Genomic DNA, 18,886 nt, shown 5'->3' with positions numbered 1-18,886 from the left:
CATGTCTGTGAGTGAGTGTTTAAGTGAGTGTGTGTATGTGTCCGTATGTGATTGTATATACGTTCATATATGTATATGTATGTTCATGTGTTTGTGTGTGTGTGTGTGTGTGTGTGTAAAATACACACATGTGTATGGTTACTCACTTGATGTATATATGTATACATGTTACCTTAATGTCCCCATATGATGCATGATGATGATGACTTAAAAGTAAATCTGCATGACTTCAGCGCTGGCTAAGTCTTCCATAATTAGAGGAGTCCTACTGCTAAACCCTAAAAAACTTAAGACACATTCAGTAAAGGAGCAGAAACCTACAGAATGCACGGCTCTTGCACGGCACTTTAATCAGAGACAAAGTAGCCAAAAAAACAACATTTCCTCTTCCATATGCAACTCTTTTTTGCTTCTTTTTTCAACTTTTTCCTCTTTTTTATTTTGCTTATCAAAAAAGCACACTGCTTTATTTCTTCAGTAAGACATGGGTATTGTAGAGGGCTAGCTAGTCTTCTATTTATGATGAGGGATGCTTACTGGGGAGGAGGTGTGTGTGTGTCTCCCTCCTCTCTCTCCCTCTCGCTCTCTCTGTTTCTCCCCCTCTCTTCATGCCAGTATTAGAACAGTGCTCTCCCCCTCTGCAGTCTAAAATACCTCTCTACATAAACAACCTCCTCTCCATCGGCACTTTAATAGGGAGAACACTATGCACCAAGGATCAAGAAGCTCATCTGAAAAGAAAACGTCTGCCCTCCCTTTCTCTCCTTTTCTCTCTCTCTCTCGCTCTGTTCCATGCAATAATTTCTGCACACACACACACACATAGAAACACACACACACACACACACACAAACACACACATACATGCATTCACATCTAAGCTTCCCAACACACAAACAAGCAAACACACATATTCACAACAGATGCTTTTTTTAGGGCAGTGGAAGAGAAAGGGAGAGAGAGAGAGAGAGACAGAGACAGAGAGAAAGTGGTGTTGACAACCGCCACGGCCATTATAAACAAACAGGCGACCACACGATTCGTCAGGGAGACAAATGTTGGGGGTTGTATTGGGGGGGTGGGCCCCCATGTGTTTATCGATACACAATGCTGATTTCTCCTCTCTGCCTCGGCTTGTTCATTCATGAAGGCTGCTGCTGATCCATCCAGCAGCCAGGCAGCCCACCCACAATCCTCTCCACCTACGGCAGGAGCCCCTCGCTGCCTGGATTGACGTCAGTGCTGACGCACAGGGCCTGGAGTGGCCCGCAGATCAAAGACAGCCACGCGCGCGCCTGAAAAGGAAGTATTTTTAGCTGGCACAGAGAGGAGTGGAGAGGAGAGGAGGAGGGGGAGATGAGAACGATGGAGAGAGGGAGAGAGGAAGGAGGGGAGGGTGGCTTGTGTGAGAGGCTGGATGGTCTTTGTCTGCTCCTTTCAAAGTGCATGCAGAGTGTTGTTTTGAAAAGGAGAGAGAGAGAGAGAGAGAGAGAGAGAGAGACCCATGGGCGTACATGCATGTACTCATCTCATTCTCTCCCTTTTTCTTCTCCCTGGCCTTGATCCCTCTCTCTTCCACTGTCTGCCACTCTCCTTCTTTGCTTCTCTCCCCCCAGTGCCAGATTGGTCCCAGATGAGGGCCAGAGCTCAAGCAGTCTCTCTCTCTCTCTCTCTCTCTCTCTCTCTCTCACTCTGCCCTCATCCTCAAATGTCACTTGTCTTTCACTGCATATGTCTTGGCTCCAGATCAGTGCACACACACTCTAAATATCACTGCATTATCTCTGTGTCACAATCCATTCCTGCACATATGTACACACACACACACACACACTGAGACACACGCATGCACGCACTCACACACACACACACACACACACACACACACACACACAAATAAGTTGCCTTTAGACAGACACGCGTCTTGCTCTTGATAACGATGCCTCTTAGCAGCAAACATGACTTCACATCACACAAGGTATGGTCCTGCAATGTTTACAAAACAATGTCCCTCTTTCTTCTTTGTATAGATGAAAGAGCTGTTGAAGGCAAAGTGTGCGAGACCAGCTCTCCCCCTCCCCTCCCCTGGCCTTCCACACGACACCTCCCAGACCCGAGCCGCTCTGACTGGTGAGAAATGCTGTGCGAGAGAAGGCAGACGTGGAGGTGGCGTGGTGCTGTGGCTCCATCAGCACACAGGAGCCCACCCCTGCCTCACGGCTTCAGGAACCAGAGGATGCATAGGCTGGCTGTTGTTCATCATCATTGACCTGGATAGAATGGAGACTTTTGAGGACGTGCCTCCGTGCTGGGGGACAGAGGAATGGAAGGTGGTGGCGGTGGTGGTGGTGAATTAGTGTTTGTTGTGTTTCTGCTGAGGATGCACACTCAGCATATTAGAGACGGGCAACCCCAGAGTACCATTAGGGAAGCACCACCCCCACCCCACACACACACACATTTTTTTTTCTAATAGAGACAGATGAGACTGAGGCTGGGGACTTAGTGTAAAGCATGAGCTGGGTATTGTGCCAATAGGCAGCGGCTCATTAAAGGAGAAATTCAGAGCCATCTTGCATGGGTACTCAAGCACTTAGGAAACTGCTTCCTGGCCGGGGTGGAATTAATTGAGTTGTGACCAGTTTTTAATTTTTATGCTATAAAGAGCTACTAATTGACTTCCAGTGTTGAGATAATAGTTGTAATGGTCTATTTTTCAATGTGAAATGGTTTTATAGACATGATTTTTAATAGCCAGATTTGTGTTTGAATAAAAGTGCAGACATCATAGAGAGGGAACAGCTCTGCACCGATGCAATAAATAGCCGCTCTAGATTCTTGGCAACAACTTTTTTTTTTCTTAACACCTTTTTTTTACATTTCAGGAACAAGAAGCTGAAGAATATTTTCCTCAGACGCCTCTTAGGATTCTGCCCCCATGTGGCTTTAAGGTGAAACTACATCATTACTACGTCATTACTTTAACCCCACACACACACACACACACACACACACACACACACACCCGTTCCGGTATTCTTTGGAATAAAGGAAACAAATAATGTTTTCCTTCATATTCCATCTTGCTAACTATCCTCAGCATTATTTGACAAATCACGCTTTTATTTAGGCCTATGATTTAAGAATGTAGGCTTAGTTCACTCACTGTCACGTGTACACACTATCTTACTTCACAACCATTACTAAACACACTACAACAATACAGCTAACACAGAACAGACTGATAAGAGCAGACTGAATGATCTTCTCTTCCAAAAAACCCTACACAAAATATGATTAGGCTGTTTTGGCTTTATAGGCCTACATGTTGATAAACCAAAAAAAAAATACAGTTTAGGCTGATTGGTATAGACAAATACATATGACCCCATGTATTTCGGGGGGGGTGATAAACATCTATGGTCTTTTGAATGTGTCCCCAACAACAGTGAAGTAATGTACCATTTTAAAAATCAAGTGTTGTTTCCTCTTCAGCCACTTGATGGCAGCAAATCTAAGAAAATCACTCTTTTCACCGGCGCATAGGCACATCGTCATTGAACAGCGCACTTAACATTCCCGTAGCCCGTGTGCCTTTCGGGCGCCTGTTCTGAAGATAGACTTAGGTAGGCCTATGATTCTCTACTCTCAACCTTCTTTAGCTCGTCAGATTTAGTTTGAGGTCACGTGTTTCACCTAAGTTTCGAATGAGCAAGAACATCAATCACAAAGTTGTTGCACCTGCCTGCACATTGGTCTGCACATTCCCCATGATGTTTCCGGCTCCCTCTGCAATGATTCAGCAGATGCAGTCGTTAATCTCGGGTCTATGATAAAACAGTGTCACTCGGGTGCATGTCCACAGGTCATGTCGCTTGGGAAAGGCCGTGGCAGCTCACCTTGAAACTATTCTCAGCTGGTACCCAACCGCAGCTTCCTTCCAAAGACATTCCTGGTGAGATTATTTCTCTCAAACCATTTTACTTTTTCTCCATGTACTTGAGATGACAGCAACAAGATGAAGCATTCGCAGTTCTTTTAATTGGTTCCATGAAGCAATGCTAAAGTCAGTCAAGCAGAGAAATATAACATTTGCTACCATATGGTAAATGACAGTAAGAAAAAAGAGCACAAACAATACACCCAGCAGTGGTTCCCTTCATGCTGGAAATGAATAGTATTCATTACACTAGCCAGCTGTTGCTTGGGCAGCTGAATCATCATAATGACATTAACTGGCTCAATGGGAATATTATTGCGAACTGAGACTTAAGTTTGGAGTTACTCTGTAAAGCAAACTGCTGCACTAGCCTACACTGTTTGCTAGTTCATACATCTACAGCTTGTTCATCAGTGATTCGCTATGAAAAGGACTGTGTATGTCATAATCTACTGCAATTTCCAGTTGACCTGCATGTGGTGCGCTTTATTATAGCAATAACAATTAAAACAATACATGCACAGGGGGAAAGTGTTTAAAAGAAACAGAAGCATAATCACTCTCTCGCACAGACACACATGTACACACTCAAACACGCATACATACAGACACAGAGAATGAGACACAGATGCAGACATACACACGCACGCACACACACACATTTTACACTCATGTTGACACACACCTCTGTCAAATGCATTGATTGGTCATTATGGACCAGTCAGTTTGATAGACTACCACAGTCCACTGTCATTCCTGTAATCAAGTATTCGCTCACTGGCCAAGGTTAATAGACGACATGCCACAAGGTTGCCCTGATTAACTATCCCAACCTCCTCCGCACGAGGCAAGACGTGATAATATGACAAAGGCCCTTAGTTAACTGTACCATGCCACTTATATTACCTCGTTTGGGCCTTATTTAAACTTCCTCCTTCTTCCAGTCTGTCAGACCCAGAGATGTGGTGCCCTCGCTGACTGGTGTGGAGGGCTCTTAACTGGCGCGGGGATGGATGGATGTGTGTGCCCTATCCAGGCCCTGGTAATTGAACAGTAATTAAAGTGGACATCTCGCACAGACTGGCAGGCCTCACCTGGCCGATTCCGGGATTAGGAGGGACAATATGGCAGCGCAGCTGTTCGGCCAGCCATGGGGACCCACATTTGGGGCGAGACAAACAAACAAGGGAGAGGAGGATGGGAGGGGTATAGAGCAAAGGAAAGAGAGAGGGAGAGAGAGGGGGAATGGGGCTGAAACAAGGAATAACGAATAACACACAGCCCCTACAGCAAGTTCAATATGATCTGTTATTGTCTGCTGCCATAGAGTCTAATGAGAATTGACTCGTTTTAATTGATCAATTTAATTTCCACAGTGACTCGGCGTCATTTATCAAGCTGGAATAACTCGGTTTGCAGCGCCGGCTTTGATTATGTCTAATCAAACACACATATTCTTATTCAAACCTGAGGAATTAATTTCTCATGCTGCTAGGCAATCAATTCAATGTTTTAGCAACTGTCGCATCACAAAATGAGAAACAAATTGCAGAAATACCATTTTTCTGACACTATGGGAGCAAAGACTGATAGCAGCCCTCAGACTCCTCCTTGTTTATCTCTGTGTTGTTTAGTATCACACAACCTCAGTTCGACATGCATTAAACTAGACATGAAGGACGCAACTTAATTCAATCAAGCACAGATATCTTCATTTGTTCTCTGTTGTATGCATCTCTTTTGGGGATCAATCACATTTGTAGAACAAATACTGCACTATAAAGCCCTACTGTGCAACCCAGACATCCAAAAGGAAATCTCATTATGCCATTAACCACTTGCCCTGCTTTAAAGAATCCCCGATTTGAAACTGCATTATTTTTCACAAAGTTAATTTTCATTGATCAGATTGGGGAGCAATGGCGAATGACTGTTTACCTGGCAAAATATACTGCCACAAAGATATCACTGGCAGTACAGGTCGGTCCGTGTATGATTCGTTCATTCGTTTTTTCATTTAAAACCAACAATGAAAAAACGAAAATCTACTTATTTTCTATATCCATTTGTAAAACCAAAATTGAAAACACGGATAACAAGTCATTTTTCATTTTCCGATTTTGTACTCAAAACGAAAATGGACTGGATAACAAGACAAGTTCTCACATTCCTTCATTTGTTTTGTTTACTTGCCAGAACATAATTGGGGTGACCTGGAAGTCACCGTTGTCCTTAAATAGAAAGCATAGCCTACAACATTAATTTACCTAATTATCTTTGTTTTCGGGAGTCAGTTAGTTTATCCAATGTTGCTTAAAAACTATGTCCACGCATACGGGGGTTTAAAATGGAAATTGTTCCAACATATTGCTAAATAATTCCATCCACACGGATACACAAAAACAGCTGTTGAAGGCTGAGCACCACAATCAAAGATATGGCCAATATTATCTACTAGTGTTGCGACAACTAGGGAATCGAATGTTCTGAGCTATCGACTTATGATAACACATTCCATAGAAAAATAATACAATCTGTCAAAAAAGTTCTAACTCTGCTTTAGAAGTTTGAAGTAAGCCTAGTTTTTTCGCTAGCATTCCATGTACACTGCTCCAAGACTGATTAGGCGATCTGGTCACTCACTACAATGGGCATTTTACAGGGCCATTTAAGATATTGAAGGTAAATATACACTGGAATATTTCAGTATGTAAAGGGCCTTTTACATACTGACAAACATTGATAATATCATTTATAGGCCTGTTAATGGCAAAAATAAGCGATTTATTTCAACATACCGTATTCGCTCCATAGGGTTAAACTGTAGAATCATCCAATGTTGGGATGAAACATGGCGCCCATGATTTGAGTTGTCCGAACTCTATATACGGCTCTGAGGAATGAACTGCAGTATTGGCAATCCACTTGAAACTTTAAACCTTTCGATTTACATAATCAACACTCATATTAGCCTACAGTCTATGGCCAGACAAGTTTCTGACATAATGACCTGGGGCCAGTTCCCCGATAACGTTCACTCTTAGCGCACTAAGAAGACTCGAAAGATATATCTTACCAAAGTTGTTTATGTTCCTAAGTGTGTTCCCCCGAAGTGTCCCTTAGGAAGCTTCTTAACACGCCCCTGTCATGAGCCCTCTCACTCCACCGGGTTACCACCTTAAGTGGTTTCCATTATCTTCCACTCTGCTCACCTCTCTCTCTACTCAGCCTAACTAGCTCCACCTGTCCCTGCTCTGCTCTGCTCTAATTACTCTGCCAGCTGCGCTGCATTACCCACTACCTCTCCCAGTATTTAAAGCCCTGTCTTTCAGCTCTCCTTTGTCAGATTGTCTGCAAAGCTCACACCCGGAACCTGTTTGCTCGCGCTTCTGGCTCACTCTTGTTTTGTGACCCCGGACCTGCCTGAATCTTGGATTCTCTTCTGCCCCAGAAAACCAGACCTGCTTTCTGCCGTAACGACTCCTGACTACTCTTCGATCCCGGTAACTCTGACCAGCCTTCTGCCTTGCTACTACACAATTTGGATTTCCCTTGAACTGTACTTCTGCCTCGTTTCATCCAGCCCTGTTGTGTCTGTGTTCCCCCAGGACTTCGGACCACCCACCACCTCATAGGGCCATAGGACGTCGCTGCCACTGGGGGGGACACAGTCACAGCACATTGGACGGAACCCCTGTATCCCTGTTATTCCCGGTAACCCCTGGAGCCTTCACTCACTCCCTACTTCCCTTTTCCCTTAAGTTTAATAAACTTTCTGGTGTGACGCAATTGTGGTCCTCTGGTCGTCTGTCTGAACCGTGACAGCCCCCTCTTTACGTTCAACGTTACACAGGCTCTGTCCCAAGTGAAGGTGCTGAATTAGTTGGCCGGCGCCGTCTTTGATTCAATACAAGGACACGTTGGATCGCTGCCATAGTTGTTGTTTACTGGACTCCACCATGCTTACCCATTTATAGATCTTAGCCATTTAGAGGCAAATTCTTTGCCAGCTTTTAATTATCAAAAGGTATTGCCAATTTGAACACTTTAATGACATTACGAAATAGCCTAGGCTAATTACCACCGTATTAGTTCTGATACCAAATAAAATAAACTTCATAAATAGGCCTGTATCCATTGCGAACATTGTCAACATACTGTACCATAGTTTGACTTGTACTGCACTGCGCTGATTTCTAAAGACTGCTGCACAGTGGCGGCGACTAGCGTCTTGAGCTCAAACAACGTTAAGAGAGAGCTTACGAATGGTCCAGACCAACCTTACGAACGTGTGACTTACAGAAGATATACTTAGTGTACGAATGTGTCGGGAATCATGCCATAACGTTGAGAGAACTTAAGGAATAGGTTAAGAACTACTTAGCGATAAGAACGTTTTGGGGAACCTGCGCCGTGTCCACACGTAGTCGGGTATTTTTAAATGCGTTTTTGCATTTTGGCCTTTCATCCACACGAAAACTCAGTTTTTGGTCACTGAAACAGATTATATATATATATATATATATATATATATATATATAAACTCTGGCCATTAAACAATATTGGAAACGAGTTATTAAACAATATTGAATCAGTAAACTAACTGACTTGGGTAAATTAACATTGTAGGATAGAGGCTTAGGCCTTCTACTTCCAGGTCACGCCAATTGTTTTCTGGCAAGTAAACAAAACTAATTAAGGAACGTGAGAGCTTGTCTTGTTATCTGAGTCCTTTTTCGTTTTGATTACAAAATTGGAAAATTAAAAAAGGACTTATTATCCGTGTTTTTCATTTTGGTTTTAGAAACGGATATAGAAAAAACAAGTGCATTTTAGCTTTTTGATTGTTGGTTTTAAATGGAAAAACGAATGAACAAATCATACACGGACCCAGGTCTTTAACCATACAGCGTATATGCATTGACATCAGGGGGGAAAATGGTCAAAGGCTGAAACTCTGTGATAAGGCAGCAGGCACATGGCAAAAAGAACACTCCTCTCCAGAGTCATGCCTACAGCCCTAAACCAGCCTGAAATACAATTCAAGCCAAAGGGAGCACAAATCTTGGTGACACATGAAAATTGTTTCCAAGGGTCATGTCCCTGAACCTGTATTTTATCAGGATGTAATATACTGTTACTACCAATAAAATATTGGCCGAGCTCTTAAATAACCAGCTGCCAAAAAAAGTCTTGCGAAAGGAATTGCAGTGACTTACGTAATGTCCCAAACCCCTAAGCCCCTGGGGGATCTTAAAACCAACTGAGAGAGAGGGGGGGGGGAGAGAGAAAGAGAGAATCCCTCCCATCAGTTAAGGTCACAAGAGATAACTGTCAGCAACCATGAAAAGATAAGTATGGACCAATGCGCCAATCATTCATGTGCCTGGTGCCCCATGTGTTTTTGTTGTTATGACCCATCTCCAGACTACGAGAGTGGAGTGAGTGTGTGTGTAAACCATCATCCATGTCTATCGCTGGCCTGTGGTTCATGTGACACCCCCACACTCCGATTCCCCCACAGAGAGAGAGAGAGAGAGAGAGAGTGAGCAATGAAATGGAGAGACGCATAGAGGGAGGAATGGAATGGCGGGAGACTCCATCAAGTCTTGTCTGTTCAAATTAGACCTCCTTGGGATAAATCCTCCTGAAGCATCTGTCTATTCTCCGAATTAATCCACCCATTGATCTAATTGACAGTGAACGCTGGGAACCAATGTCGTTGGAACTGCTTAAACATATACCGCTGTGTAATTAACAAATGACAAATGGACCATGGTGCCATCCATTACAATTTAGAAGATGGAAACCCAAATTGATATCACTGTGTGACTATATCAAAAGGGCCACTGAACTAGCAGAGAGGACTTTTAATTTTAGCAAAGCTATTGATTGCTTTGCCCTCCGATGTAGGAGAATTAGCATGTATTGTTGTAAGTGCCATTGTGGGCTCGTTTGCGTTGGATGGCAATTTGTGTTGGATGGCAATTTTCCCTCAGGGAGAACAGTGTGACATAAAAGTAGCGCTAGTTGCTCCCTGCAGTGGTCACAGTGAGGACAAGATCATATCAAGACCACAGAGAACTGTATCCAAAGGATTTTTTGCAGTGGAACATTTTCCAGGGTAGAGTTGTATACTGATAATGGTCTCTAAATAAACAAGAAATGTGTGTTTGTGTGTGTGTGTGTGTGTGTGTACATGAGCGCGAGAGTTAGTGTCTCAGTAAATATATAGGACTAATCAGTGTGTGAGACCCTGGGCTGGGTTTGCTGACTTTCTCCAGAGACCTAATGGCTTCTTTTAAAGTGTGTGCAGTCACACATGTACATAAATCTTTCCCCAGACATTAGGAGAGGGGTGGGGTCAGTGGCACAACAGTGACACAGTACACAACCACAGGCCTAAATGTCCCTCTAATCTGCCCCATAACGCATTTTAGGCGGCCATTACAGCACACAGTGGCCCATCTATCACGCTCGAGAAGGACATTAAAACACATTACACACAGAGACCACTGTAAACAGGCCACTGTGAAGCAGGATATGTTTATCAATGGGGACAACAGGACAGGCGACACAATGAAGTGAGTGATGATGGCCAGGCTGGGGGATGTTGCACTTCTGACCTCCGCTTCAGAAATCTGTCACCATTGCACCGTCAGCATGTTAATGTGCAGAGACGAGTAAGGTGTATTACTGGTGGATTTGTGGAATGATGTGTGGCCGAATGGACACCCCTAATTCTGGGACTCGTTTCTGCCACAGGAAAAAAGAGAACAGAGGAAAAAAACGAATGGACGCAAGCGATCGGGTCATTAGTGGTCTCACAAATAATGAAAGCACAGCTGTCGCTCAGCAGAGCTCTTAGGCCAGGGCTGCGTCCCGCACATTCCCCACTTCTGCAGTCAATAGGCCACCTTCTGCTGTCAATTACCAAACGGGGGAAAACAAAACAGAAATATTCAAACTGTTATTCAAAGTGTAGGTTTCTGTTCTTATTGAAAATGACTGTACTAAACATATGAGCACGGTGGATATTGACCTACAAAAGTGGCCAATAAATAAAATGGTTGAATCAAGACATCTATGACGTGTGGTTGAGCTGCATATAGCATGTTTATTTGTCAGTCATTTGGTTTTATAGCACTCAATCAATCTTATTACACCATCAAAACAAAAAACAGGTCATTAATATTTCAATGAATGGAATCTATTTGCTGTTTTTTTTTTTTAATTATTTTTTATTTGGCTGATGCTTTTATCCAAAGCGACTCACAGATGTCAATTAATTATGACACCACTCCTCTCCACTCCACCACTACCGCACTATGGCTTCACATGAGGAAACATCACTCGTAGGGCTGGGCGATATGGCTGAAAACTGTATCACGATATAAGTATTTCATATCAGTCGATATCGATAATTATTGAAATTTAAAAAAATATATTTTCAGATAAGGACCCGAATGGAAAAAAAGTTAAATTTAAACATTTTTATTTTAAACTTAACCTTCCTCTGATTTTAATCACCTCAGTTATCAATCAAAGCAAACAGGGAAAAGAAATACCAACACAATCATGAAAAACACTCAAATAAATAAATGTGCACATAAGTCTGAATGAAAAGTAGGCTAGCACTGGTTGAAGCCTGGAAATATTGTAAACAAAGTAGGCCTAGCTTAATTTGCTAGTTTATCATAGTCCACTGGTTAGACTGTTCAGTTTCCACACGTATGTTTAAGTTTCAAATGAATACTTTTTCTCCTTGGGACGGGCCCGTTTGAGTCTTGGAAAATACTTTTCCATTTGCATCGGGATTGATGATTAGAACTTTGTACGACGGAGTATTAGGGCCACATATGAAGAAAAAAATATTTTTGCCATTGCGAGATTAAACTCGACATGTTGACTTTAAAGTCGCCATGTCGACATTAAATTGACATTTCGAGAATAAAGTTGAAATATCATATCTAGCCTACTTTAATCTCGACGTGCTGACATTAAACTCGCAATACAGTACATAGCATACACAGTTTAAGCTAGCCTACACTAACACACAATATGTTACATGAATAATGGGCTTCAAATCAAATAGATGTTATTTCAGATAGATTGCTAGATTACAGATATTCAGATTGCGTCTTGTCTGTTAACTACTCATTGCCGTCATCGTGAAGTGCTGTATCTCGCGGTTGGAAATACCATGCACTATGCCGTTTAGGCTATATAGCTAGAATAATACATGTATCCAATGATAGCATTTTGTATAGAAACATTATATTTCACTCTGTTTTACGTGGGTAAGGCCACATTCAAATAACTGCCCTTCATGAACCACAGGCCGTCACTCTAGGTTAAAGGTGCGATTTGTAGGATTGTTACCGAACGTTCTGTAGCCCAAAATCAAAACACTGGGGAACGTTCTCAAGACTACCAGACGCGAGCCTCTTCTGGGTTGCCAGATGTAATGAAGACTTAAGTTGACCTGCAGCTGCTTTAACGTTTCTCCAACCATGACCAAGCTACCTACACATTACGGAAACAGTGAAAACAAAAAATACCTCTCTAACCAACGTAACATATTTAGCTGAAGTTAGCGATGCAGATGAAGTTTAGCCTAGGCTACCTGTTGTGGAGAAATATGGCCAGCTCTGCGTCAGACTTGATATTCTTCGTTTGACGAAGACGTCACCATATGCTCCTCCGATGTCCACCTAATTTGTTTCTTGTTTTAATTTTGTAAATTTGCCTGCCTCTCATAGGCGTTCATGACTACAACTGACAGCTGTTGACAGTTGGCTTTTGCTAATTTGGCATCCCAAATAGGAGGACGTGCTAGCCCATTATTAATACGCTATTCTAGAAATCGTTCAAAACATAAACGAAAATTCCAAGAGATTCCGCCCCGTAACTTTTTTTCATGGGTTTTACGGGGTTTTACAGGTTAGACTAATGTTGTCAAATAAGACATTACTTCAGTTCATCGTGTTTCCTTACTCTCTGACAACATATGGTGATCATTTTTGGAATGGTTACAGTTTATTTTCCATTATTTCCTACATACTGGACCTTTAACTAATTTCTCTAAAACTGCTTTTCCATGTCTCACCTGCAATAAACATAGGAGGCTATAAACACAGGTATAGCCTAAGCATATATACTATTTTGATCCCGTGAGGGAATATGTGTGCATGTATACTTTATTTATGCACTATGTGTGCATATGTGCGCATGTAGGCTACATGGGGTGGTCGGGAGGAGGACCGCTTCATTCGTTCCTAGACATTCAGCAATAGGCTGTTTTGCATCCATTACAAACAAGCAATGTGAAATTCTAGGATTGGGGAGAGCGCCTAGTATGCCTAGTCTAGTGCTTAAGCATGAAGTTGAACCTTTAGATAAAAAACACTCTTTAATAATAGGCCTACAATAAATAAATAAACCGCTAATGACGTTTAGGCTACTTTTGACCATCGCATTTATCGCCTGTAACTCCGTGATAAAGACCTACAGGAAAGCCCAGGCTACTGGCTCGCATGCCAGCAGCACTCTTTAGGCATCGGGGAGTGAGGTTTACCAACGTTCCACAAGCACAGCTAAGCTAGCTGGCATCCGTTACAAGTGCACGGGGCAAGGACTCATTTAGAGTCTGTGTTGAGGTTGGCCTACTTCTAGCTTACTCTGGTAGAGTAGCACATACTAGCTACAATGCAAGATATATTTAGCCTATTTATGGACATAAGGCGGGAGGTGTGTGCTGCTTTTAATTATCGAATGTTCTATCGAACGTATTTTTTTATTGATATTGATTACATGTCTATTGCGATACATATCGCTATCGTTTTATCGCCCAGCCCTAATCACTCGAATTGCATCATTTCATCTCTCTTGAATAGGTGAGGTGTTTGATGCCTTGTGGTCTCTGTAAGACTCTGACCTTGTGGGCCCACATGCATTTCACAGAATTCTGAAACTCAATGCGCTGTTCCTCTCAGATCAGAGAAGCCCCACTCACAGCATGTAGGCTACTAAGTACACCACGAAAGGAATACCCAGTAGTGGCTGTGAAACAAGGAAAAGACACCAAAATAAAGACCTTAAAACCACAGACAATCTGTGTAAGGGACCTGAGCATCTGAGATAGACATTCTGAGATGTCATGGAACACAGCAGAGTCTGCTGCGACATGTCACAAACACTTCTGGCATTTGGCCACAGCAGCCCTTGCAAGCCCACGGAGGAGATTAACTTTAATTAGAGACGACCTCCGTTTGATTAATCGCTGGAGTCTCGGCGTGATACATCTCCCCTCTCACCCAGACCACTTAATCTGCTGCTTCAACTGCCGCCCCACCACGGGCCCCGTCGGCGCATCCCAGAATGAGTCGGCGTGCCGTAAGAGGAACCCTGCACCACCACCAGACAGACGGGAGGCTTCATTCGCGGGCGAAGCCTCTCCAAGGTGCGGAGCAAAGGTGCCGAAGCCAGGATGCGCTGTCTCATCATCACCGCAGCTGACCCCACGTATACTCGGTTCATTTGAACAGCAACCTCCCACTCAGTGGGACCGTGAGCTCTTACAGTCTTGCAGGGAAGGAGGAAGAACATATGCTAGGGGCACTGCTGCTTGTAGTGGCCTTAACGTGTGCTCTTTAAGGAGATTTTGTATTTCCAGTACTGGAAGCCCCCCCTCCTTTGCCATGAACAGAGGCACAGCTGTTTGCCGAGGTGATTGAACACCTTTGGAAGTAAGTGAGTCTTTTAGAGGCTACCCCAGGAGAGCCCTCTCACTCTTTTGTCCGCATCTCTCTCGCTTTCACTCTCTGGCTATTTATCTTCTGCTTTTTTACATCCCTTTTGCTGCTCTCACTTTCACTTAGCCTACTGTCTTCTGTTTCCTTTCTTCTCTCTCTCTCTCTCTCGCTCTTATCTTCACTTTCTTTTGCTCTTCTCCCACTCTCTGCCCCCCCTCTCTCTCTCTCTCTCTCGCTCATAAGCAGACCTTGGAGCAGATGGCAGTGGCGCCGGCAGAGGAACAAGAGGTTCCAGAAGGAAGAAGGGAAGGAGGGGGGTAAAGGAGTGAAGCGATGGCAGGAGGAGAGGGAACAGACGAGTGCAGGGTTGTGAGGGGGCTCTGCCAGATGTGAGTGTCAGTGTAAGTGTGCCAAGGAAGCTGCTCCTTCTCTTCTCCTCTCCTCTCTTATCACCTCATCAGAGAGGAAGTGAGGTATAAACACTTAACTGGGAATGTAGTTTGAATCCTCATGGACTAATGTCACTGACACACAAAGAAGTAATTTCAAGTCAAATATATCAATTATTTAAGAATATATAATATCAATATTTATGAATTATACAAAAAATCTCAAACTGGATGTGCAAGAGAACCATCTAATATATGTGTCCTCAAAACAGCAAAGCTTACAACACAAAGAAAGTTTTCAAGGCAACACTAGCTTGCTGAAACTAAGAATCGAGGCATGTCCGAATCAAATATTTCTGTGAAATGCTGCCTTCTAAGATACCTTCGTTTTGACAAATTTTAAGGCAGCATAGATGTATCCTTCATGCTGCCTTCAACGTCCAAAATTCTATTTAATTGTGAGCAGGTATTGCTGCAGTCAAACATTACGTGTCCATATTTTACACAAAATTTGCGCACAGGGAGAGTCAAAACTCTTAGACTTATAGGCTGTTAATGTTAATGTTGCTGACATGTAATTGTAAACATGGGTTTGATGTTTTTTTGACACTTTATTTCTCAACTCATAAATAGGCGCTTCTCCTGTGGCGCAACAGGTTAATGCCTACACATTGCTTTTTCACGCAGTCAACATGGGTTCAATCCTCCCCCATCACAGGTTTTTTTGTATTATTATTTATTTATTTATTTTTAGACCAGCAACGCTTCCTCAATTTAGGCTACAGATAGACTAGGTGGCCACAGAGAGCCTGACCAGCAGTCAGTGAAATGTTTGAAAACTTAACCATGACCAATACTTTGAAGATCTATTGACTTGGCCAACTGCTGTAGCAAGACAACACCGTACGTAGCCATGATCAGCCTTGTTAACCTGCTACAATCATATATCAGCTGACTTCTTCTAATTGCATAGCCCAAGTCAAGTAAATTTCACGATGGGTTATCAGCTGGTTCGTGGCCCAAGTACGTAGATGAATGGTTATCATGTAAGGTTTTTATTACCGTGATGTTTCGGGCCAGCTCAAGCCCTTCATCAGACGTGACGATGACGGGCCACGTCTGATGAAGGGCTTGAGCTGGCCCGGAACGTCACAGTAATAAAAACATAACCATTGGGAGCATATACTGGTGTTGCGGACTTTTTCCTCTCTTTCTCATCGTCATTTTTTTGTCCAGCACCCAGGATCAGACTTGGATGTGCGTGCGTTTTATCCTCTTTACACTATCATGTAAGAGGTTTCATTTAGGAAGCGGGTTCGATACCCACGTGGAGTTATTATTGTATTTTTTTGCTCGCATATTCATGGTCCAGCGCATGTAGCGTACTACAGACAATTTTGACATTTAAATATGTCATGCATATTCGTATTTGTTTGTCTCCAGTGACAAATCTGCAAGCGGCCACATCTGTCAAAGAAACGTCATCACTTGTGAAACGTCACCAACGCAGCCAGTTAACATGGGTGCCAGTTGCCATGTAACACCGGTACCTAGATTCCTGCTACGGCAAGTGACTTGGTAGAGAGCTGAAGGTAGAGAGCTGAAGGCAGCGAGACAACAGACAGCTGCCTTCCATTTCGTACAGACCCATAAACTCAACGTGGCTCAACATGCATGACCATAACAAACAGAGAAGTGTGTGTCTGTGGGGGGGGGGGGGGGGGGGGTGTACAGATACAGATGGATGCTTCTGACATTTAAGATCTGAAGGTTCATGCTCAATTTCCATGACCTTGTAACTTCTGCAGAACCAGTATGGACGAATGACTTGTGCCGGTGTGGTGGCATGTTCCATTAGGAAAACATGTAATTATACCTTACATGTAAAGATGCCTTGTCCTCCCCAGCAGGTGACTGAATGTCAGCCCTTCTGTTCCAGTGGATGGAGGAAGACGACGACCGGACATAATCAAAAGCTAGGGAGCGGCCGGCCGAGAGTGAATGAATCAGACTGACGTTTCCATTACCAGGCTCGGGCTCCCACGTTTGGTGGCGTAACAATGCAAGGGCCCAGGTACGGCCCCATCTGTTATGCTTACACATTTTCACGGGCACAGGTGCGCAAGCCATTATTCTCATTCTGTCCCCTCTGTTGATAGATGTCCGCTCCCCCTTTTCTCATTCAAATGCTTTGGAAATGGACGCTCGCTCAGTGGTAGTGCTAGTTTGTGCAATCTTGAGACATGTCACGTCCACTAAACTGATTTGTGTCACCGGCCTTAAAAATGAGAAAAGGGATCTGGTTTGGCGGAGTTGTTTTTACAATGACACAATATTGATGAAACCATTTAAAGGAAAGTAAGTGGAAACTGATGGCAGAAATGTCTATCTAGTTTTAAGAGATGAAACAATACATGACACATGCATACATTTACACAATAAAAGACACATATGCGCAGGTATTAAGGCAAAGAGAGTTGTCCATCTGAGAGTGCTGTTAGCTAATACTAAAGCTTTTGCAATATCAGAAACACTTCATTACTGCATTGAGGGATAACAGCTACTGACCAGATGATAGGGTAATTTTTCATTCACAGACAAAACTGTTAATATCTGTTGTGAGAGTGGACCTTTTAAGGGAAGAAGACACTTGCCTTCATACAGTACACACAGCTGCAAGCTTTCAAGTTAGATAATTGTGTCACTTTCAAAAACATAAAGTACTATAAATGTATGCGATGCACACTGTGAATGTATACACCTCAGAACACACACAAATGTGCACGTGCGTGTTCCTCTGTGGTAACTGAAAAATCAATCCGGTTTAATTGAAGTGCTTGCGCTATACTGGCGGGGTGGGGGGTTGCTTTTGAACACAGATTGAGAACAGCTCCCACCATTTGCAGAAACAAGCAGCTTTATGGCTGCCAGTAAATGCTGTCTGAATTAAAGCTTGAATCTCATAAATCTTCCATTCAGAAGAAATCATTTCCATCACAAGTGGCTGAATGGGGACCACATACATACTGTATAGGCACCAGTGCAGCTGCAACTTCTCATAAAACACGCCATACAGAACACAGCACACTGTTTGGAATGTTGTTTCTTCAAGATGTCTGCTATTTTACTAAAAACGCTGTGGAAAAAATGGCTTGAAAGGGTCACAATTCATTGTTCTGAAACAGAGGTGCACTTTCTAAAGACAGGTTTTGTGGTAGTCTCTCAAGTACACATCCAAATACACGTGAATACATATGTGTCATGTTTTTACCTTGAATTGACACAAAGACTTTGAGAGAGAAAAAAAACACTACAGTGAATGGCTGTCTAAACACAAATTTGCTCTTATTTTTCACACACTACAGTGTGGTCGTTATTATTTTTCTGAGTCATTCCTCTTTTATTCAGCTCCCCCCAGAGATAGCTGACCGCTGACAGCCGAGGTGAGTGCACCAGAAGCCCTGTTTCAGCAGCGTTCTATAGCTGAGAGCGGAGATCAGCGGGCGACCTGTCACTTTGACTGACAGCCCTCTTCAGGTGAGAGCCCAAGCACATCAGTGTGGAGGAGCGCAGGAGCTCCAGGCATGAAAGAAAGAGGAGGATAGAGAGAAAGAGGCAAATTGAAAGAGGGGGAAAATAAATCTCTTGAAATTTTTGTCTTCACAGGGAGCTCCAAAAATAAAATAAAAAAAAATATATAAAAATGTATACTTGTGTGCTTCAAAGCCAAACAATGTTATATTGATAGGAAAATGTTTCCTTGCTTCACAAAAAGTGTGGCTTTAACCAAGCTGTCAAAATAA

At 43.0% G+C, this 18,886-nt stretch overlaps 1 long non-coding RNA gene across 1 annotated transcript; it reads left to right on the top strand.

The window, feature by feature from the left end:
* The first annotated feature begins 3,600 nt into the window (after positions 1-3,600).
* LOC125295540 lies at positions 3,601-18,711 on the top strand. The gene is made up of 5 exons (XR_007193676.1): positions 3,601-3,955; positions 4,885-4,982; positions 14,941-15,095; positions 16,994-17,200; positions 18,492-18,711. It is a non-coding gene; the product is annotated as an uncharacterized LOC125295540 (long non-coding RNA).
* The last annotated feature ends 175 nt before the right edge of the window (positions 18,712-18,886 follow it).

Source organism: Alosa alosa, chromosome 6, assembly GCF_017589495.1.
Source record: "Alosa alosa isolate M-15738 ecotype Scorff River chromosome 6, AALO_Geno_1.1, whole genome shotgun sequence".
Classification (NCBI taxonomy): domain Eukaryota; kingdom Metazoa; phylum Chordata; class Actinopteri; order Clupeiformes; family Clupeidae; genus Alosa; species Alosa alosa.
The sequence above is the reverse complement of the archived record's forward strand: the minus strand, read 5'-3'. Positions and strand labels throughout refer to the sequence as shown.